This window comes from Atractosteus spatula, unplaced genomic scaffold, assembly GCF_055471065.1.
Source record: "Atractosteus spatula isolate fAtrSpa1 unplaced genomic scaffold, fAtrSpa1.hap1 Scaffold_115, whole genome shotgun sequence".
Taxonomy (NCBI): domain Eukaryota; kingdom Metazoa; phylum Chordata; class Actinopteri; order Semionotiformes; family Lepisosteidae; genus Atractosteus; species Atractosteus spatula.
The window spans coordinates 101,727-124,515 of NW_028296670.1; the positions used below are offsets into that span (position 1 = coordinate 101,727).

Genomic DNA, 22,789 nt, shown 5'->3' on the forward strand with positions numbered 1-22,789 from the left:
GTTGTAGTTCAACATGTGCAAAACATTCGTATCCCCTGCAAATATCGGCAAGGTCAGTGATATTCTCAACAATTTGTGCCATTGCAATTCGTGCAATTCATGCCATACTTTTTCGAAATGTATTCTGACATGCCAGGATCAGAGGGACATATTAAAAAAATTGGTGCATTAAAATTTCTTGTACTTCAGGATTTTGATAGTCTGTTACATTGTCTTTCACACATCAGTGTCGGAACTGTGAGACATTTTCATAACCGGGGGGAAGGCTGTAGCAATAAGCATAAAGTGCAACACCTTTTCCCAGTGTAAGTCCGTGTTATGGTGAGTTTTTACATTGAAATTGAAGCCATTTCTCATGCTTTCTCTCAGTGTCGGGGCTGCAATTGCGTGTAAAGGAGGCGACTTGAAAATGAAACGTGTAATCACCTTACAGAGGGTCTTCACGACGGGGTGCGTCAGCTAGTTCTCCATTATTGTCACTTTACTGGACTACTCGGTGTGCTGATTGACTCAAAAAATGTCGCTACAAATAATCCGCCGGGTTGATTTTCTTGTCCGACCACCTCCCTCCGTCCCCCTTTGCTGTTAGCACAATTCTTTCAGTTTCTTTTCTTGTATTTTCCTTGCTATTTTACTGTTCCTTTTCCACATCTGGAGATGGATCCACAACCGAAACTGGTTTCACCCTGTGTTTCTGCAGCGTCAGTCTGTATGAGGAGCACAACTTGTTCAGCTCCAGTGGCGCAATCGGTCAGCGCGTGGTACTTATACAGCAGTACACAGCGGAGTCATGCCGAGGTTGTGAGTTCAAGCCTCACCTGGAGCAGTGTCTTTAGCTACTGAAAGCAACTGTCGAGTTTAGATACTCTTAGGTATTTGATGGAGATAAATTAACATCAAACGAACAAGTAAAGGTAAAGGTTTATTTCGAGTCACAATCAAAGAAGGCTCCACAGCTGAAACATTGTGTTTCCTTCTCTTTTCAGCATGGAATGTGTACCTCCAGTTGACTTGCACACAAATATATGAGAGAGGTCTACTGAGATGAGTGGAGCACTGAAGACTTGATAAAGCTCTTGCATTAGGTTCTGTTTTTGTTGTTCCCCAGATTTGTTTTTAAATGTTCTTTTTCTTTTGAAGTTGTTGCATTTGGTTGTTTTTTATAGTTGCTAGACTACTACAGGGATTTACCTAGGTTCCCGGAAGACTTCTCGTTTTGTGTTTGTTGTGTTTTCGGGTTACAACTATTTTTTTCTTGATAGGACCCCACGCATTACTGTGGGACTAGTTAACTTTAGTTCATACATTGTACCTGAAATTACCACATAAACTACTACTCTGTTTTCCTTTTTTTTTAAAAAAAGGCTAAACTAATGTTTGTTTCTCCTTGCTTCTGATTGGTAGCTACAACGGGTCAGTTGAAACAAACTGGCTGCTGAAATTTGTCAGCAGCTCTGTACCAAACCTCTTCTCAATTGCAACAACCCTAAAATAACAGCTGCTGCCCATTAGACGTTACTAAAGTAGGAGACTAAGCAGACTAAGCGGAACAATAGATCACATTGGAACTGTCCTGAATGTAGTGGAAATAATATCGTCATTAAGTAATGAACAATTGCTTTCCAGACACTACAATTATTCACAAGGAATTTTATCAATACATATTTTATTAATAAAAGCGTGATATCTTAATAATGAAGTTTAATGTTATCTTTATTAGTAGCTGTATTACAGGTAATGCATGCACAGACTTTATTATGCTATAATGAATTTTCAGGTATCCCGGGGAGAGAACTGAAATGAAGGAAATACATATTTAAAGGGGTGTAAGTCTTAAATGTGTTCTGTCACATAGGAGTGTTAATTGAATAGATTTGTTGTATGATTTAATATGATTTGACTCTACACTTGTGTTTCTCAGGAGACAGCATTAATATTGGGGATTTGCAGATACAGATAATAAGTTGTACTATACAGGCAAATGTACGGTTACCTTAATGAAAAAAAACTCTTATCATTACCCTTTTCAACATTATTATTTAAGACAGTCTTTCAGAACAGTATTCTCGTATTAGTGGCTATAGTCTAATGATAATGGTGGTGAAACAGGCGAAATGTGCGGAAAGAATTGGAGATGGAACAGGAGACTCATCCAGTCGATAGAAAGGTTGGGAAGGACTGCACAAACACCGTGCCAGTGCTTAGTAGCGTCATTCAAAAACAATACGTGGTTTAACAATATCAACTGCTCTACTTTGAGCTCAGCTCAACTGCTAGTAATACATTGCCCAAATGTTCTAATTAGATACATGTGTTTTCTATGTGTATTTAATTAGTATTTCTTTTGTTTTAATTGATTTAAAATAGAATCTTTATAAAACAGACGAAGGCTTTATGTGTTGCGCTGAAATTCACACACAAGTAAGGAAAGATATCGCGCTTAGGAAGAAATCCAGAGTGGAGACGCCGGCGATTGAAAACAGCCATATACATGCAAGGTACTGTACTGTATGTGCTCTACCACTGACCTAAACTCCCGACAACTACTGTATCTTTATCTGCGGCACTTTGTTTTAGGAAGAGTGAGGAGTCTACAAGCCTAGAAAATGTTAGAAGAATTCAGAACAAGAGGCTCTGCTTCACCGTTTACTCAGCTTTCGTTGGACAACTAAGTGAATGACAAATTTTCACTTTCTGATTAAAGAACATAAAAAACACCTTTCTTCCAGACAGATTCAAACCAGAGAACAAATAGTTCCCAGCTGTTTCCACTATATTCCTCCGCTCTTACAACTGAGTAATCGAAAACACAGGAAGCCCACCTTTTGTCTTAAATAAAGCACAATGTAGTGCAACGTTTCTATTTATTTAAATCCCAGTTCAAAATCAAATCTCATTCCCATAGTCCTGTTTAGTTTGAATTTAAGCAGTTAACCAGGCTTCTACAGTATACACTCCCAGAGATATTACAAAATGTTTGAGGGACATCATTAGATATAGAAATTGACTCTTTTTCTAGTGGGATCACATTAAACCTTTCTTTCGGATTGAGAACAGGATCGTCGTGAGATTCAATACACATCTGCCTTTGCTTCTTTCGATGACGAATGGATTATTGAGGTGCAAACATTGGTTCAAATCAAAACAAAATTGTACTATACAGTACTTCTGTTTCAGCTACCAAAATTTAGCCTTAGTTGTAAAATTCCATATTAATATTCAATATTAAGTGGATTTAAACATGCACAGTAGAGAAACAGATAAAATCTCTTCCTCCCTGGGCCACTTGCCCGCTTCTCTCACTAAACCACCATTCCGTCTCTTCACAGCTGTTCCAAGACCCTCTTTCTGTCACACCTCTCTACATCTATTCTGACTTCACACCTCTTGATTGGCCTCTCTTTCTGTCCCCTGCTCCCGCCTCTCACTCCTCCTCCCTCCCAGCCTTTGTTCTCCCACTACTTTACCTTTGCCTACTGCCCTGTCTCTCTCACACCTGAAGAAGGCTCCACGAACGAAACGTTGTGTTCTCTTTCTTCTTTTTTTCAGCATGGAATAAACCTATCTGTCAGAAGTGTTTGACTGACAATTGAGCAATATGTGATTATCTCTTATTATTATTTTTACTTATTTAATGAACAGCAGTGTTGTCACTCTTATAAGTGTAATATGATTATCAGCAGCAGCAGACTGATGGTCGTGTCTACAATAGTGACTAGTTGACAAGTTTGTAGCTCTGAGCAGTGGGACTCAGATCACACAGAAGACCTGTCTGTGTGTGATTCCACACCAGCCCTGGGATTCAGCGTCTCCCACACGTCTCTCATGTGGAGTCTTATAAATATACAGTTAAACAGAGTCTGATAACAGTTATATAGTTAATTAAATAATCAAACTGGCTGAGGAACTGAGAGATCGAGTGAAAATAAAACCAAGAGCTGCTCTTCAACCTCCAGGATCAGGAGTCTGATCCTCCTGGCTTCTATTCTATGGAGATTCGTGTAAAATGCTTAAAAGCACTTATTATAGAGACCTGTGCTCCTTCTCTTTCTCTTCTGCTCCACAGGAGTATGCTTTATAACGCATTATTCTGTGAAGTAAACATTTTTTTTTCTGTTAGTGTTTAATGAATTTCATTTCTTGGTTTGTCATTCTCCTCCTTCTGCTGTTATGAATCGCTTCTCTTAACAGCCCGGTGTGGTTTGTTTTTGGAGATGTTATATCTGTAAGAAAAGCCCTCCGGGCTCCGGACAGGAGTCGTCTCCAGCGGAGACGTGCTCTGCTCTGTCAGAAAGAGCGCTGTGACGTCACAGACACCAGGCAGAGCGCCGGAATCGGAAAGCGAGACCGCGGGAGACGCGCAGAGCGCACGGAGGAGAGTTATTGATCACTTATCAAGCAATTAATTCAACTAAAAAAACATAGAATAATCGATTAAGTTCACCGATTGGTGAGCACTGATTCTTTTCCCATTCTTGACCCATTTTAAAATCTAGAAAAGAGTCAAAATCGATTAATTAACTTGCGTTTAGTGTTAATAATGTTCAATCTGAAATTAAAGAATGATTTATTCAAATTATTATTTAGGAATTGTATCCTAGAGCTAGAAAATTATATTCAAAGTTAATAAATTTGTGTAAGTAACAGTTTAAATGCATTTTCCATTTGTTTACAAATCATAAGTATGGTAACCATGGCGACACGTGGCACATCACTGTGCCTGGCTAGATGTCTCGCCTTCGTCACAAAGAGTGGTGTGACGTCACGGACAGCAACTAATACTAATGCTAGTGTATTTATGTTAATATTAGTGAGAGTACAACTGGTAGTTTTACTAATGCTAGTGTTCATGTGAGTATTAATGATGATAGCACTACTGATAATTTTAGTTTTAATGGTCATATTAATGTTAATATTAAATTTAATTATAGAGTTACTGTTACAGTATTAACAGTAGCAGTAGTGTTAGTTTTAGTGATATCATTACTGTTATTATAAGTGTAGAGTGTGTCTGTGAGTTTGTGGTGTTTGTGAGTGTGTGGTGTTTGTCAGTGTGTGAATGTGTGTCTGTCAGTGTGATATGTCTGTCATTGTGCAGGTGTGTGTCTGTTAGTGTGTGTGGGTGTGTCTGCAAGTGTGTGGTGTCTATCAGTGTGTGGGTGTGTGTCTGTAAGTATTAGTAGTGTCTATGTGTGTGTCTGTGAATGTGTGCGAGTACTGTATGTGTGTGAGTGTCTGATTGTGTGTATAAATGTGTGTGGTGCCTGTGAGTGTGTGTTGTGTCTATGTGTGTGTCTGTGAATGTGTGTCTGTGAGTTTGTATCTGTGAGTGTGTGTAGTGTTTGTGTGAATGTATGTGAGTGTGTGGTTGTGTGTCTGTCAGTATGTCATAATGTGTGTGAATGTGTGGGTGTATATCTGTCAGTGTGTGTGAATGTGTGTGTAGGTGGGCTTGGGCTCCAATGCTGTGTCTGACAGAAGTGACCCATCAACAGGTGTTGAGGTCCAGAGTCACTTGCAAATTTCTAGAGCACTTTAGAACTTTCTAGAGTCCAGACCAACGAACAGAAATCTGTGAGTGCTGTGTTTTTATCACTATTAGCGTATGTGGTGTCTGTGGGTGTGTGGGTGTTTGTGAGTGTTTGATGTGTGTGGGTGTGTGTCCATGAGTATGTGTAGTGTCTGTGTGTCTATGTGAGTATTAATGATGATAGCACTACTGAATACTAGTATTCATGTGAGAATTAGTGATGATAGAGCTACTTTGAATTTTAGTTTTAATGCTAGTATTCATGTTAATATTAGTGATAATCATAGTGTAAGTGTCAGAGTATTAATACTCATTGTCATGTTAGTTCTTTTGATAGTATTACTGTTATTATTGGTATTATTAGTGTACTACTAAGTTTGTGTTATTGTTAGTAATATACAAACTGTAAGCCTTAATTGCAGTGTTACTGTTGTAATATTGGCAGTATTTGTGTAAGTGTTAGTTATAGTGTAACTGTAGGTAAGAGTGTAGGTAAGGCCCCGGCTGCCCTGTGGTGGCTCGGGGAGGGCCTGCGGGTCGAACTGGAGGGGCTTCTCTAGGTTGAGGAGAGCTGGGTGCGGACCTGGGCTCAGAATGCGATGTCTTCCATCCAGCTTGACTGCCTGGAGTTGTACGATGAGGTCCTGGCCAAGTTTGGATCGGAGGCAGCATATGTGGGATTGGTGAGTCCCTGAAACCCCTCCCCTTGTCCAGCTTACACTGTGGTATCAGGGCGGTACAGGGGCTGGGGCGACTCTCCTGACCCCCTCAGCTTTCCAAGATACCTGCGTCACCCCACTCAACCTGGAAATTTCCCAGATCCAAGGGGAGAGAGACAGGAGCTGGGCTGGGACACCAGCCTGCTGTTATTTCAAGTGGTTGGCTGAAAGACACACCGCTTATAGATCACCACTAGCGGGCATCATAGAGTGGGTGGTGAGACTCTTGGTCATCGATGGCAACAGTGGGGTTACTCCCCCTCTCTCTAATGGCTCTATTAACAGTGGGGTGTCTCTGTCTCTCTATTGGCTCTATTAACAGGGGGGTGACCCCCCTCCCCCTCTCTTTTGGCTTTAGAGATACCACAGTTCCACCCCTAGGTTGCATCTCCTGTCTGGCGCTGTGGAGGTATGATGATGATTCACTGTCTTTGTTCTCTCTCTCTGGTACAGGAGTTGGTACTGAGTTAGTGAAGTTTCACAGAGGATATGATAAGAAATTTTACCAAATCCCAAAATTAAAACAGTGAAGACAACGGGCAACACAACGGGAGCTCTGATAATGGAGGTTTGGTTTGACAGCAGCAGACATGGTCAGGACATCTTGCCTGATTCTCTCTCCCCATTTTCCTAGGATTTTCCCTTCCAGGGCACAGGAATCATGAAGCAGGATGACTAGGAGGAGGCGAAGGAGACACTGAAGTCCTGCTTCGAAAACATGAAGGTCAGGTGTGACTTCTCTGAGGTGGACAAGTGCTTCCGCCAGTGTGCAGCATAGCTCTACCTCATCCTGCAGAACTACCTGGGAGTCCCTGTAACTGAGGTCTGTGAATAGCAGGTTAATTTTTTCTCTTTGTAGTAGTCTTAGGACAGTCTGACTTGTTGTGGGACTCAGCAGGAACAGAAAGGTCTTCTGTGTGTCTTCAGTCTCCACAGCCAAGGAGACGCATGATCCAGATTGGCGAGGCTGTTAAAAAAAACAAGTTCATCCCTCCCTCTCCTGGACCTCGGCGCCCCTGGGCCCTCCCTCCTCAATCATCTGAACTCAGAGAAACCCCTGGTGACTGTGCCATGCCGCCCCCATCAAGCCCTGGAGGAGCCCCCTCCTTTGAGGAACTTCAGAGTTCCTGAGACTCAGAGACAGGTGAGAAGTGAACAGAACCTCTGTCCTTGTGTGGAGTCACCTGTACAGGCTCTTATTGGACACACTGTATAAACTCATCTGGACAGACTCTTACTAGATACACTGTATAGTCTTACCTGGACAGACTCTTATTGGACACACTGTATAGTCTCATCTGTATAAACTGTAGAGACTCTAGGAGGAAAAAGGAGGAAAAGAAACAGATGAAGCAGGAGGAGAAGAGGGGGGAAATCTTGAAAAAGAAGGAGATGGAACAGATGAAGCAGGAGGTCGAGAAGAGGAGACTGGAAGTGGAGAAAAAGAAGAGAGAAATGAAAGCTCAGAAGAAGAGAGTGAAGGAAGAGAAGAGCAGCCTCTAGGTATGTCTAGACTGTAGGTTTAGCAGGAACAGCAGTAGATACAGCTGTGATATTATTCAGAGCACTAGTAGTGTCATCAGTACTATAAACATAAGGGGGGAATTTACTGTTGTAAGCAGCAGCAGGAGTGATATCATTAGTAGAAGAAGCAGAATTAATTATTATTAATAAAATTGCAGAAACTGCTCAAGGTATTGTTTGGAGCCTGACTTCTCACCAGACTAGAATGAAGAGAAGAAGGGATCTGAAAAAAATTCTGAAATAAAGTTGAGAATCAAGCGGAAAGGAGTCACTACACTAGGAAGAGAGAATCGATAAACCAGAGTGTAGATAAGAAATAAAGGAAGAAGGGAGATCAATGACTTATGTTGTGGATTATTCTATATTAAATCTCTGTCAGGGTGACGAGGCAGTGCAGTGGTTAGCATTGCTGGGTTCATTTCGTGCATTCAATCTGCTCCCTGGGTATGTGCATGTACCCTTGTTCGCTTGGGTTTAGTTAATTAGCTTCTGGGAAAACCAGCCCTGGTGTAAGTGTGTGTCTGTAGTGTCCCATTCAGGGCGTATCCTGTCTTGTGCCCATTTAATGCTGGGATAGGCTCTGCCTACCCCGCTACTCTGAATTGATTGAAGCAGTTACAACAATGGAGATAGTATTTAATGCAGAGTCTCTGTTAATACTACAGTTATACAGTTGTTCTCTCAAGAATATAAATACTCTACAACAAATACATGAGCTCTATAAATAATACAGATAAGATAATATATCAATAATATCAATCTGTAAGGTCAAAATAGACTAGATGAGAAATTGAAATTGAGATTTTTTCCTGAGTGTACACGGTTTACTTGTGTGTGAACATTTCTGTGAAGAAAGAAGCTGGTCCCACCCTGAGCATGACAATAATGATTCAAAATCCAAACCCAAAAGTCTATTAAGTACCGAACTTGTAAAAACACAGATTACCCTCATATCAAGCTTCACTTACATTTTTTATTATTTTTTATAACTACAAAGCAGATGGAGCCACCCCTTAATTGATTCAAACACCATATTAGTTAAAATACCACATACCTATTTATATTTATTTCTAACAGCACCGGAGAAAGCTGAGTCAATAATGTCATAAACAGATATTTTACAAACCAGAAACATATTTTAAAAAGGACAAAGAAACACAAGGAGCCCACAGTTTCTGGTACTTCTAGTTTGAAAAACCGGATTGATTAACCAGCACACAAATGGATAAACTCCCCAGTTGATTGAAAGCAGGGAGGGCTGTGATTCGGTGAAAACTACCAAGAATGAGAGCTGAGACTGTGATTGGACAATTCTTTGTAAATAATTGGGAGCCATACAGGCTTTGATTGGCTAAGGCTACCAAAAACGAACTGAGACCCAGGGCTGCAAGTTTATAATGTGGGAAGATTTTCATCAGGTGTATCTGTGTTCAACTCCTGGTGTGAATATGTTGAATGCAGGTGTGGCCTTCTGTTTAGACTCTGCAGCGCTCTGGTTGTCAGCTAGCTCTCAAGGAAGCACGGCATAGAGACAGGAACTACAATTTGCCTGCATTATGCACAGAATGACTACGTTGGTCTAGCAGTTAGGATTCCTGGTTTTCACCCAGGTGGCCCGGGTTTGGCTCCCAGTATAAGAACGCCTCTCTGTTGCCTTTTGGTTTCCAAATGAGCAGCTCAGTTTAGAAAAGAGCAGTGTAGAGCACCGTGAGGTCTGCAAAAATGTGTAATAATAGTGATCGCTTGTTTCAGCCAGCTTTTGTACTGAAGCCCTTAAATTTTGCCAGGTGGGAAGGGGTAACTTGTATAGAGTATTGAACTTCAAGAAATTTACTCGTCTCGGTAATATTTTTCCACATTGTGAAGAGGAGATTTTCTCCATTTCTCCACTTCTGTAGCCTGACTTTCTCTATTGCTAGAGAGCTGTAGAATCTGGAGTCACTTATCCAGCTCTGGGAACAGTGTCTAGATGACAGGTTTCTGACAGAGGCCAGCAGGTTTTGTGCCAAAATATCTTGATATTTGGAGCTAGTCATTATCCTATCTATTTTGAGTAGAGCCCCTGTCCCAGCTGAAGAAAAGCATCCCCAAAGCATGATGCTTCCACCACCAAGTGGTGTGTGATGATGGGCTGTGTTGCACCAAACATATCTTTTAAACTTAAGGCCAAAAGGCTCACCCTTTGTCTTATAAGACCATAAGACATTTTTTAGGGTGACTGAATGCATTTTATTGCAAAATTTAGTTTTATTTTTTTTGAAAAATGGCTTCTGTCTTGCCTCCTATCCCATAGCCCAGACGTGCAGAATAGGGGAGATTGTTGTCACATGCAAGGAGTGACCAATACCCACCAAAAATTGCTGCAGCTCTGTAGGTCTCTGTAGCTTTCTGTAGGCCTCTTGGTAGCTTCCCTCATGAGTTTTCTCCTTGTCCCGTCATTAACTTTGGAGGGTTGTCCTGATCTTGTCAATGTCCCTGTGGTGCCGCATTTGATGATAATCTTCACAGGGCTCCATGGTACATCCAATGCCTTTGATATTCTTTTATACCCCTCTCCTGATCAGTACCTTTCAACAATAAGATCCCTTATATTTTTAATCACCTCCTTGAGGACCATGGCTATCCCAGTAGACTTCAACCACGAAAGTTTCAAGGAAGTCCTACAAGAACACCTGATTTTTATTTGGGGTTAATCAGAATCACTTTCATTAATGGCAGGTGTATGCTATTTTACTTTAGACATGATTTTGAATGTGATTGGTTAACTCTGAACACAGCTACAGCCCCCATAATAAAAGGGTGTGCACACTTATGCAACCAGAGTGTTGTAGGTGTCACGCCCTCTGCAGCCAGAGGGTGCTCCTTCTCTGTCCTGTCTCTCATTTCCGGTTATTTGCTGTCCTTCCGGTATTTCTCTCTCTCTGGGGCTATATATTTCCGGGTCTTGCACTCTGCCCTGGCTCAGCATTGACATTCAGATGTCCTGAGACCCGCCTAGCACCAGGTCGCCCTACGTCCGCTACCTGAGGGCATTGGTTTCTATACGGCACTCCTGAACTCTTTGCACGAATGAGCCCGGGCTAACTCCCCGTTTCGCCGCTACGCATATGGGTCTTTTTCCGCTCTCCTGCTCTCCACGGTTAGTCCTTTTGGACGTCCGTGACAGTAGGTTTTTTAATTTCAATTATTTTTCCTAATAATTATCTGTTTTCTCTTGAATTTTGTTGGTTGCAAGGTCACATTAAAGATGGAAAAATGTCTGACATGATTTATCTTGATTTCTGGTAACAGTACAGAACAAGGAGTGAGCAGCTCGCATAGCTTTCAACTCAGTGCGGAGTCCAGAGGGAGGCTTCGCTCACTGAATGATGTCTCAAGAAATCCCGGTTGAGATTCAACAGGTGTCTAATAATCGCGTTCAAAAGGGTGCTGAAAAGTTTCTTTTTTAACATAACCTTACATTTTCCCGTACAGTACAATGTATTTTCTGTACCCTCAAATCCCCAATGTTACTACTTTCTCCTGAGAAACACAAGTATGGAGTGAAATCACAATAAATTATACAACAAATCTATTCAAACGCCCAGATATGAAAGAACACATTTAAGACTTTCACCCCCTTTAAATATGTATTTCCTTAATTTCAGTTCTCCTCCCTCCCCAGAATACGGGAAAATTCACTATCGCATATTAAAGGCTGTACAGTACGTACTCAATTGTTTAACAAAAACAATCACATTTCTTGCAAATATCAAGTGGGTTAAGGTTTTGCTAAGAAATCCAATTAAGTAGAGATGAGATTGAGATTAAGTGGAGATTCTTTATACCACCCCCTTAATACTTTTCTCTGAGATGCCTTATGTAGCAGAGAGGTAATTAAAGAGATTAAGGATGTGCAACATTTCTGCTTTTACATGAAATATATTCAGCTACAGTAGACTTATTTAAAATCCAAGATTTACAAGAATCTATTACAGACAGAGATTACGTGTTTCTAACTTGATTTTCCAAAGTTATTGACTGAGAGGATTTATAATTACTGTTCGAAATGTTTGAGCATTTGTTATTTACTTAGAGGTTGAGTGTTATAATGTGTAAATGAAGGTAAAATAAATTCTGATATAACATGCCTTAGTTCCATGCCTACAAATTGTGATATTTGAAAAAAATTGGGAAGGACTTCTACAGTTAATATATAGAAAAGAGTAACATAAAGTATAAATGCAATATCAAGAAAAAAATATCTGATGCTTTTTAAATGTTCCAATATCTAATAATTGAACTGGTTCCTCAATGTCAATTTGGGGTACCACAGGGATCAGTGCTGCGGCCAATATTGTTCTCTCTGTACATGCTGCTGCTAGGTAGGATAATACAAAAACATAATATTAACTTTCATTCATATGCTGATGACACTCAAATAAACATTTTGTTTACACCTAACAACAACTCGTCTATTATCACTTTATTTAATAGATACTTTATTGATCCCGTGAGGGATCAATAAAGTATCTAATTGCATTAATGAAGTAAAGACTTGGATGTGTGAAAACATTTTGTTCCTCAACTCTGATAAAACAGGTTCTGTTGTTTGGTGGCTACAATACTGATAGGACTACTATAACTTCAGCACTTTACTCAGAGCATTCAAAAATTTGCCTCAAAGACTCAGCACATAACCATATTAGACGCAAGGCTCTCGTTTAACTCTCATGTTAAAAGAGTATCAAAACATACTTCCTACAGTTGAGAAAAATTGCAAAACTAAGGCAGTTTCTCTCCACTCAAGACACAGAGAAATTAATGCATGCTCTTGCATACAGCAGGTTAGACTACTGCAATGCCCCACTATCAGGTAGCAAAGACCTTTAGAGACCGCCGTGTATAAGCCCCACATAAGTGATGTGAACAAACAGCGTTTTACAAAGGAGCTGCTTTGGAGTCGACAAAGCTCATCTTGGTCTCTCTGCACAGCCAAATTTCAAGTGATCAGCTCCGTGTACAGAAGGAAAGTGCATTTGGTACGAGATGCCATGAAACACCAGAAATACATTGAGAAAAGATGGCCTGTCGCTAGGGACCTTTATGCAGTTGAGAAGCATGCGAATAAAGGTGGTTTGTTTCCGCTTGGGAAACCTTTCGTTTAGGCGAAACCACTACAGAATGGAAAGCTGCAGGCACTACTGCTGCTGCTGCTGGTGACTCTTGTTGTGAATGCAAGGAGCTGCATCTCCAACATCCCTAACTTCCACTCGATAATCTACTGGACACACCTGCCCCTCACAGAGTCAGTGGAAAGACCCCTGAGTGGGAGTAACGGAAGGCAAAAGAGATAGGGGTCTCTCTCTTCTTCTCACAAGCTGTGGGACACAACAGACATACAGAATTTGCTGCAGCACCATTTTCATAAAATGCAATTATGTTGGATGAAATTGTCGAGCTGCTTCAACCTCTGGGGCAGGAAAGGCAGCCTCAGACATACCCACAGCCATGCCGGCTCGAAGTGGGGAAAGATTTTTCCCCAAACCACATCCAAGACTGGTGCCCTGAACTGCTTTGCCACAACCAGCCTGTGGAACACGATGGTGGTGCACCCCAGAAGGCTCACCCCATGGTCCCCCGTCTTCACTGTCATCTCCCTGAGCCATGCACCTGTCACAGCTTCTCCAGCCAGCTGTCCAGGAGGCTGAGTTTGAGTTGCTCAAAGTCCTGCAGGATCTAACTGCCAGACAGCTCATCGTCAACCTCCCGCACAGTGTCGACAATAGCTTGAGCAGGTAGAAAGCCATCCTTTATTTCGTAAAGAAGATCCCTGAACTAAGACAATTCAGCCTCATAGAAACATGTACTCCATCGAGACCTGAGCCAGGTGGTTGAGGAACAGAGGCTGCTCAAGCAGTATTCGTCCCACAATAGACACTTTTTTGGGAAAAAAAAATTGAATTGATGTATCATGTGAACCCTTGCTCTTAAGATGGAAAGAGATTGCATTTGGTATTGCATGCAATTAGATGCTAATTATTTTATTTACTTTGCCCTCTTGTTAAGATGTGTTACATCAGGAAAATAAAGTATATGCTCAGTAGAGGGGTTGTCATATTTTGTCTGTTAATCAAACATAATCAACAATTATGGACAACCATTTTTTGCCATGGTTGTGAATTATAATGCCTTCAAAGTCACATTTAAACTTTCTGTAAAATTAAAAAAAAAACAGAAATAAAAGCGGGCACTGATTTGTGTCCAGAATACTCCAACGTAACAAATCCTGCTCCAGAAATGGTCTCTTCTCCCCTTTTGAGCCACTGCCCACCAAAAGGTCTCTACGTGTCTCTGTTAGGAAGATGTCAAGATGCTGAGCCTGTGCTGTGCTTCAGTGGCGGGTGTAGAGGACACGCTGTTGTACATGGAATGCAAATTGAGCTCCTTGGACATGAAAACTGACAGATGGTATAAACTTCTCTCAATATACAGGAGATCCTGTGTCTGAAATCCTGAGGTGCCTTTCTTCCTGTCTTGTCATACAGAATGTATCATTAAGGACAATCACATATGGCTTGATTTTGTTACTAGAAGTATTTATTTCCTTTCTTGGAACAACGTGTTTTTCGAGAAATTCATACAATTTGCGAAATATGAAATACAAATCTTGCTTATGTTGCAGAATAAATACTGCCAGCTGGGAAGAATATGACAGCATTTTTTTTCTTTAACCAAAAACCTGCAAAGGGAGACGTTTTCGTTGTGGAAGGGCAAAACAGTAAATATGTTCCGTTTCACAAAATTCACACTTACGAACGGCGCAAGTCGCAGGTGATTCACTCCTCTTGACTAGGTGGCGCTAGGAGGTGCAGTTAAGTTTATATCAGGCTGCAGAAACTCCTCTTTCTCAGCTCCGCTTCTCGATTGTTTTGAAGTCGCGGCCGCGCTAACGAATGACGTCATCACACGGCGCTACACAACATAGCTGTGGGTGCTTGAATGATTTTCTTTCTATAAAGAAGAAAGTTGTTTTTTTTAATAACTTCAGTTTCTGAAAACGTAGCATCTTGTCAGCTGTGTTTATGCTTGAACAGAGCACAGCCCTGACAACAGAATCTGTGAAGAATAGAAATAAAGAAGCTGTTCTGTTTAAACATCGCAAGTCAGCCTTTGTTTCTGATCGACTCTGAAGAAGGATGGCGGAGTACTTGTTAAATCTGGAAATCCAGCTTGACTCGTTCATGCACGTTTTGCTCAAATCGATCGTGTATGAAGTGTCAGAAGTTTTTGGAAACAGGATGTCTGACTCAGAACGAGTTTGAAAACAAACTCCGCAGCGTCTCCCAGGTCCTGGTGAGACGGGCCGTGTTTAAAATCACACAGTGTGTGCAGGACATTGTCGGGAGTGAAATGGCGCAGCTGAAGAAGGAAAACGAGAGCTTGAAGTGGAGATTGCAGCTGTGGGAGGAGGATTCGGGAGCAAGAGGAGATCAGGGTACCCAGACGCTTCCCTGTGAAGTCACTGCAGAAATAAAAGAAGAAATGGACATGAAACTGTTGTCAGGTCAGTGTGGTGACGTGTATGAAGTCAGAGTATGTGTGTGTGTTTAAAACCAGTGTCTATAACTTCCTCACTGGTGAGGTCTGTGTCTGTATTAACTCCTCTGGAATATTAATCCACTATATCTGTATTAATCCCTCTCTCTCTTAGTGCATTGTTTATGTACCGTACTGTGAAGTAAGTATGTCTGTATTAACCCCTCTCTCAGTGCAGTGTTAATGTACTGGAGTGTCCAGTCAGTATGGCTGTATTTACCCCTCTCTGTCAGTGCAGTGTTAATATGCTGTAATTTCCAGTTTGTCCTTGTTTGTATAAAGTGTTAATGTACTGTAGTGTCTAGTCAGTATGTCTTTATTAAACCCTCTCTGTCTCAGTGTAGTGTTAATGTACTGTAGTGTCCAGTCAGTGTGTCTGTATTCACCCCTCTCTCTCTCAGTGCAGTGTTAATGTACTGGAGTGTCCAGTCAGTGTGTCTGTATTAACCCCCCTCTCTCTCTGCAGTGTTAATGTACTGTAGTGTCCAGTCAGTGTGTCTGTATTAACCCCCCCCCCCCCTCAGTGCAGTGGTAATGTACTGTAGTGTCTAGTCAGTGTGTCTGTATCAAGCCCCCTCTCTCTCAGTGCAGTGTTCATGTACTGTAGTGTCCAGACAGTGTGTCTGTATTAACCCCCCCCCCCCCTCAGTGCAGTGTTCATGTACTGTAGTGTCCAGTCAGTGTGTCTGTATTAACCCCCCTCTCTCTCTCAGTGCAGTGTTAATGTACTGTAGTGTCCAGTCAGTGTGTCTTTATTAAACCCTCTCTGTCTCAGTGTAGTGTTAATGTACTGTAGTGTCCAGTCAGTGTGTCTGTATTAACCCCTCTCTCTCTCAGTGCAGTGTTAATGTACTGGAGTGTCCAGTCAGTGTGTCTGTATTAACCCCCCTCTCTCTCTGTGCAGTGTTAATGTACTGTAGTGTCTAGTCAGTGTGTCTGTATCAAGCCCTCTCTCTCTCAGTGCAGTGTTCATGTACTGTAGTGTCCAGTCAGTGTGTGTGAATCAACCCCTCTCTGTCTCAGTACAGTGTTAATGTACTGTAGTATCCAGTCAGTGTGTCTATATTAAACCCTCTCTGTCTCAGTGTAGTGTTAATGTACTGTAGTGTCCAGTCAGTGTGTGTGAATCAACCCCTCTCTCTCTCAGTGCAGTGTTAATGTACTGTAGTGTCCAGTCAGTGTGTCTATATTAAACCCTCTCTGTCTCAGTGTAGTGTTAATGTACTGTAGTGTCCAGTCAGTGTGTCTGTATTAACCCCCCCTCCCCTCTCAGTGCATTGTTAATGTACTGTAGTGTCCAGTCACTGTGTCTGTATTAACCCCCCCCCTCTCAGTGCAGTGTTGATGTACTGTAGTGTTCAGTCAGTGTGTCTGTATTAACCCCCCCCCCCTCAGTGCAGTGTTGATGTACTGTAGTGTCCAGTCAGCATGTCTGTATTAACCCCTTTTTCAGTGCAGTGTTAAAGTACTGTAGTGTCCAGTCAGTGTGTCTGTATTCACCCCTCTCTCTCAGTGCAGTGTTAATGTACTGTAGTGTCCAGTCAGTGTGTCTGTATTAACCCCCCTCTCTCTCAGTGCAGTGTTAATGCACTGTAGTGTCCAGTCAGTCAGTGTGTCTGTATTAACCCCTTTCTCTGATTGCAGTGTAGTGTTAATGTACTGGAGTTTCCAGTCAGTGTGCCTGTATGAACCTCTCTCAGTGCAGTGTTAATGTACTGTAGCGTCCAGTCAGTGTGTCTGTATGAACCGCTGGAGAGGTGCGTTCTTGCGGTTGGGATGGTTGTGGGCTGCAGGAACATCAAGTCCGCTTCCCGCATGAGTGGAGGGATAGTTATTTTCCTGCAATCTATTGATCTGGCAAATGCCCTGGTGGTAAAGTGGGTTGTCCTGGACGGCACCTTCACCCCGGTGCTGCCGTTCACAGCCCCAGCTCGGAAGATCACCCTCTCCAATGTGCCTCCGTTCATGAGAAACGAGCTGCTGTAGAGGGAGCTGTCCTGTTACGGACAGGTGGTCTCTCCGATCAGGAGGGTCCCTCTGGGCTGCAGGGGACTTCAACTGAAGCATGTCATCTCTTTCCGAAGACAAGTCTACGTGATCTTAAAAAAACCCCATGGAAGAGATCAATGTGGATCTTAAATTTCGGATTGACACCTGTGATTATGTTGTATTCGTGACTTTGGAATTGACGAAGTGCTTCAGGTGCGGGAGCGAGGGGCATGTGGTGAAGAATTGCCAGGAGGCCAGGAGACAGTGTCAGGCAGCGGGGAGTGGAGCAGTGCAGGGAGGCAGCAGGGAGGCAGAGCCCACGGCCGGGGTGCAGGAGAGGAGATCGCTGGAGGGGGCAGGTGAGCCCGAGCTGGTGGTGTCCCATGCAGGAGAACAGATAGCAAAGAGTGGACCACCTCAGCCCTCAGATGGGAGCTCCCCACACCGGGGAGCAAGATACGAGCGCTGGCGGAGCAGGGGAGCTGCAGAGCCCCGCTGCTCAGGAGAGTCAGGGAGAGAGAGCAGGCAGTGACACCGACGGAGGAAAACTCGTCACAAGTGGCAGCGAAAACTGTAGACACAGTGTGGGGAGGAAATTAATTAACATCCAGAAAAATAGACAATGGTTTTAAGACACCGTGGAGAAAGCGCACGAAAAAATCTATGCAGAGTGCGGTGCAGAAAAAGCACAGCACAGAGAGCTCGGTGGAGGGCGGCTCTGTCGCCGGCCCAGGGGCCGCGAGTGACTCCGACACTGGGAGAGTAAGGACGCGCTGGAGTGTCCTCGCCGCCGCCGCCCGGAGCTCCTCGGAGTCCGGGAGCAACGATGACGAGGGCGGCTTCCCAGACTCCTCTCTCGCCTCGGGCTCCTCGGCCCGGCAGAGCTGCAGAGTAGGCTACAGTTTCCAGAGCATCAGGGAGTTCTTAGAGAAGACTAAAGGTAAGAGGGGAACTGTGGTCGAGGACTTTTTTCCCGACACTGAGCTCTTTGTCCTCTCCGCGACCCACCATCTGAAAAGGCTCAGGTGCGAATGACTTCAGCGATCAAGAGAGATGGTGCCTGAAGAGCTTATTGGGTAAGATCAGGGCAGGACCGCGGAATGCACCTCAGCACGAATGAGTCCCGTCTCTTACATCACATCACTATCCGTCTGCGTGCTATGTGTCTGTTTGTGTTTTATGTTGTTTCTTTTTTTCTTTTCCGCAAACATGGGCGGCATTAGAATAGGGAGTTTGAACACCAATGGGTGCCGGAGGGCTTTGAAGCGAGCTGCGGTGTTGGAGGTCATCAAAGAAAACAGCCTGCAGGTGACGTTCCTGCAGGAGACCCACACCGACAGCTCCAACATCATTGCCTGGCAGCGGGAGTGGCAGGGGGACATTGTGTACAATCATGGGTCCCCTGTGAGCGCGGGGATCACGGTGCTGTTCTCTGTGGGGTTCAAGCCCCTCTCTATCGCCGTCCATGAGGTTGTGAAAGGTCGCCTTTGACTCATGCGAGTAGTTTACAGGAAGAAAACCTTTGTTTTTATTAACATTTACGCATCCACAGACGGCGGAGAGAGGGTCACCTTCTTCAGGGAGCTTGAAAATGCGCTGGTGACCTGCCAGCCTGAAGAGCTGGTCTTCCTGGGGGATGATTTTAACTGCACAGAGAGCAGCACACTGGACAGGAATTATGCAGGAATCACGGAGAGCCACATGGCCTGTCGGCCAGGGAGCTGCGCAGGATCCTTGTCAAATCTGACCTCACTGACATCTGGAGGAGATGTCATGGGGACACGAGGCAGTACACCTGGGCCCAGGTCTGAGGGAACACCCTCTCTCTGGCCAGGCTTGACCGCATCTACTGCCGTAAACATCATTACAGCATCGTCAAGCAGTACTCCCATCTGTCCAGTGGGCCTGTCGGACAACTGTCTCACCATCTGCACAGTCGTCGTCCCATCAGTGAGGTCCCGCAGTGCCTACTGGCACTTTAATACCCAACTGCTTGACGATGCTCACTTCTGTGACTGCCTCGTGTTCTTCTGGTAGCAGTGGAGGAGTCAGAAAGCCCACTTTGTCTCCCTGAGGCAGTAGTGGGATACTGGGAAGGTGCAGATTCGCCAGTTCCACCAGCAGTACACTGGAATTGTCACGAGAGGTATCCGTGAGTCCATGAAGGCTCTGGAGAGAGACATTCTGGAGCTCCACCAGGCTCTGGAGTGTTGTGCAGACAGGAGGCTAATTGATAACCTCCACACTCAAAAAGAATCACTCATTGGCCTTCTGGACACAAAAGTACAGGGAGCTCTAATAAAATCTAGGGTTCAGAGTGCATCACAGGTAGACGCCCCGACTCGCTACTTCTTTGGCCTAGAGAAGAAACCGGGCCAGAGCAGGCAGAACCTCTGCCTGCGCTCGGAGACAGGGCAGGAGCTGCACGAGGCTGGGCAGATCCAGGAGAGGACCATGCAGTTCTACAAGACACTCTTCTCCAGCGAGGCAAGTGAGGACTTGGTCTGCACACGCAGGTTCCTTGAAGACCTTCCACAGGTCCCCGAAGAGGAGGGGGCATGGCCGGAGAGGCCTCTATCCCTGGAGGAGCTCTCCACTGCACTCAGTGTCTTGAGTAATGGTATGACCCCTGGCCTTGATGGCTTGCCGGCCAAATTCTACTGTGCCTTCTGGGCCGTGCTGGGACCTGACCTGCTGGATGTGTTCTCGGAAAGTCTGGAGCACGGGGACCTGCCACTGAGCTGCAGGAGAGCTGTTGTCACCCTGCTGCCTAAGAAAGGGGACCTGTGTGACATTAAGAACTGGAGACCTGTTGCCCTGCTGTGTGTGGATTATAAAATCCTGTCCAAAGCTCTGGCCAACAGGCTGAGGGTGGTGCTGGGATCAGTGGTGCAGTCCGAACAATCGTACTGTGTACCCAGAAGGACAATCTTTGATAATATATTTCTGATTTGAGATGTTGTGGCCACCTCCAGACTATTGGGTTTAGATACTGGTCTCATTTCGTTAGACCAGGAAAAGGCCTTTGATAGGGTTGAACATCAGTATTTGTGGAGAACCATGAGGTTTTTCGGATTCAGCTCTGTCTTTGTTGCCATGATTCAGGTGCTGTACAGTGACATCTTCAGTGTGCTAAAGGTCAACAGAGGGCTGAGTGCTCCGTTTCCAGTGCAGAGGGGAGTCAGGCAGGGCTGTGCACTCTCAGGAATGCTCTACTCCCTTGCCATTGAACCTCTGCTACATCAGCTGCGCCGGGTCATCAAGGGGCTGTCCATCCCGGGCTGCCCCAATTCTACTGTCAAGATGTTGGCATACGCTGATGACATCATGGTCGTGGTCGGAGGAGAACAGGATGTCAGGGCGCTACAGACAACTTTGAATGATTTCCAGTGGCTATCATCAGCCAAAGTAAACTGGGCCAAGAGTAGCGCCCTACTCCTGGGAGAGTGGAGCGAGACGGGTCCCCCAGTCTTGCCAGAGAGGTTCAGCTGGACCAGAGGAGGACTCAAATACCTGGGGTTGTACCTGGGGGACAAGGCCAGTGTGAGGAAGAACTGGGAGGGGCTCCTCGAAAAAGTGAAAGGTCGGCTGGACCGCTGGCGCTGGCTGCTCTCCCAGATCTCCTACAAAGGCCGGGTTCTGATTGTCAACACCCTGGTGGCTTCAATGTTGTGGCATTGCCTGCTGTGCCTGGAGCCAGCAGCTGGACTGATCGAGGAGCTGCAGGCCACGCTTCTCGACTTCTTCTGGGATGGACTGCACTGGCTGTGGAGGGGTGTCCTCTATTTGCCCAGAGAGGACGGAGGACAAGGACTCGTTGACATCCGGAGCCGGGTGGACGCCTTTCGTATGCAGGCAGTACAGAAGCTGCTGTATGGCCCGGCCTCGCTGTCCTGGAAGGAGCTGACCTTCACCCTGTTGCGTCTAGCAGGACACTTCGGGATCGACTCTGTTCTCTTCCTGATGGACACCAGCAGGGTTGACCTGTCTCCACTGCAGCCTTTCCAGCGTAGTCTCCTGAAAGCCTGGCGGCATCTGCACGTGCGGAGAGAGGAGGAGCGGCCCAGTCTATACTGGACACTCTGAGAGCCACTAGTACACAATCCGTGAATGGACACAGAACTGGGCCGCTCCTTGGACTTTACCAGCAGACTGGTCCGCGCCAATGTCACACAACTCCACCACCTGCTTGACGTGGATCAGGACTGGTGGCGCAGCATGGAGTGGGCATGTGACGCTCTGGGACTACACTCGCGGCGGTGTGTGGACGGGTTTCTTACTCAGCTTTGCTCTGCTCTGCTCTGCCTCTTGAGGAGATGCTGCTAGTCCAGGATCTGTTTGAGGAACGCCACCTTCCAACCACACAGCCTCCTTTCCCTGGTCTGCTAGTGTCTCCTGCACTCAGTCCCGGGCCGACAGGATCTCTCCTTGAGTCCCTTGCTTCAGAGGAGAGGTCTCTGGCTGGTGTTGGGGGGAAGTGTCTATATAGACTAGTTGTAACATCTAGACACCAAGCCCAGCTGTCTGCACTCCCTGACACTCCCTGGAGGGCTCGTCTGGGGGTGCCAGATGGTGTCCGGCCTGCCTGGGGTAGCCTCTACAGATTTCCCCTCAACAAAAGGGGCCTGTCCCTTCTGCGCTCAGAGGGAGACGGTGTTCCACTACTACAGTGCCTGCCCCCACCTGTCGCCCATGTTTGCCGTGTTGATTTGGCTCTTCATCAACCTTGGCCTGGCCTTCAATTACATTATTTTCATGTTCGGGGTGGGTCATACGAAAAAACAAAAAACTCAGACCCTCCTCGCCAACTTTCTACTGGGCCAGGCCAAACTCACCATCTACAAGACTCTGAAAAATAAGATCTCTGGTTCCGGGTCTGTAGACTTGGTGAGGATGTTTGAAGGGTTGGTGAAGAGCAGGATGTCGTTAAAATATATGTTTTATATTATCTCATAATGACTGTGGAACATTTGAAAAGCATTGGTGTTTTGGAAACGTGCAGGATTGTGAATAAAAAATTAATATTCCAATTATGATTTTATTTTAATAATTTTTAAGGTGGGGTCCTAAGAATCAAGATTCATACTTTCTTTATTTTTTCTGTCAATAAAGATTGATTGAACACTGTCTCTCAGTGTAGTGTTAATGTGCTGTAGTGTCCAGTCAGTATGTATGTATTAACCCCCCTCTCTCTCAGTGCAGTGTTAATGTACTGTAGTGTCCAGTCAGTGTGTCTGTATTAACCCCTCTCTCTCAGTGCAGTGTTAATGTACTGTAGTGTCCAGTCAGTGTGTCTGTATTAACCCCTCTCTCTCAGTGCAGTGTTAATATATTGTAGTGTGCAGTCAGTGTGTGTGAATCAACCCCTCTCTCTCTCAGTGCAGTGTTAATATACTGGAGTGTCCAGTCAGTGTGTTTGTATTAACCCCTCTCTGTCTCAGTGTAGTGT

General features: G+C 44.6%; 1 non-coding gene across 1 annotated transcript; it reads left to right on the top strand.

Annotated features, from left to right (window-relative positions):
* The first annotated feature begins 732 nt into the window (after positions 1-732).
* trnai-uau (transfer RNA isoleucine (anticodon UAU)) lies at positions 733-826 on the top strand. The gene is made up of 2 exons: positions 733-770; positions 791-826. It is a non-coding gene; the product is annotated as a tRNA-Ile (tRNA).
* Positions 827-22,789: the final 21,963 nt, after the last annotated feature.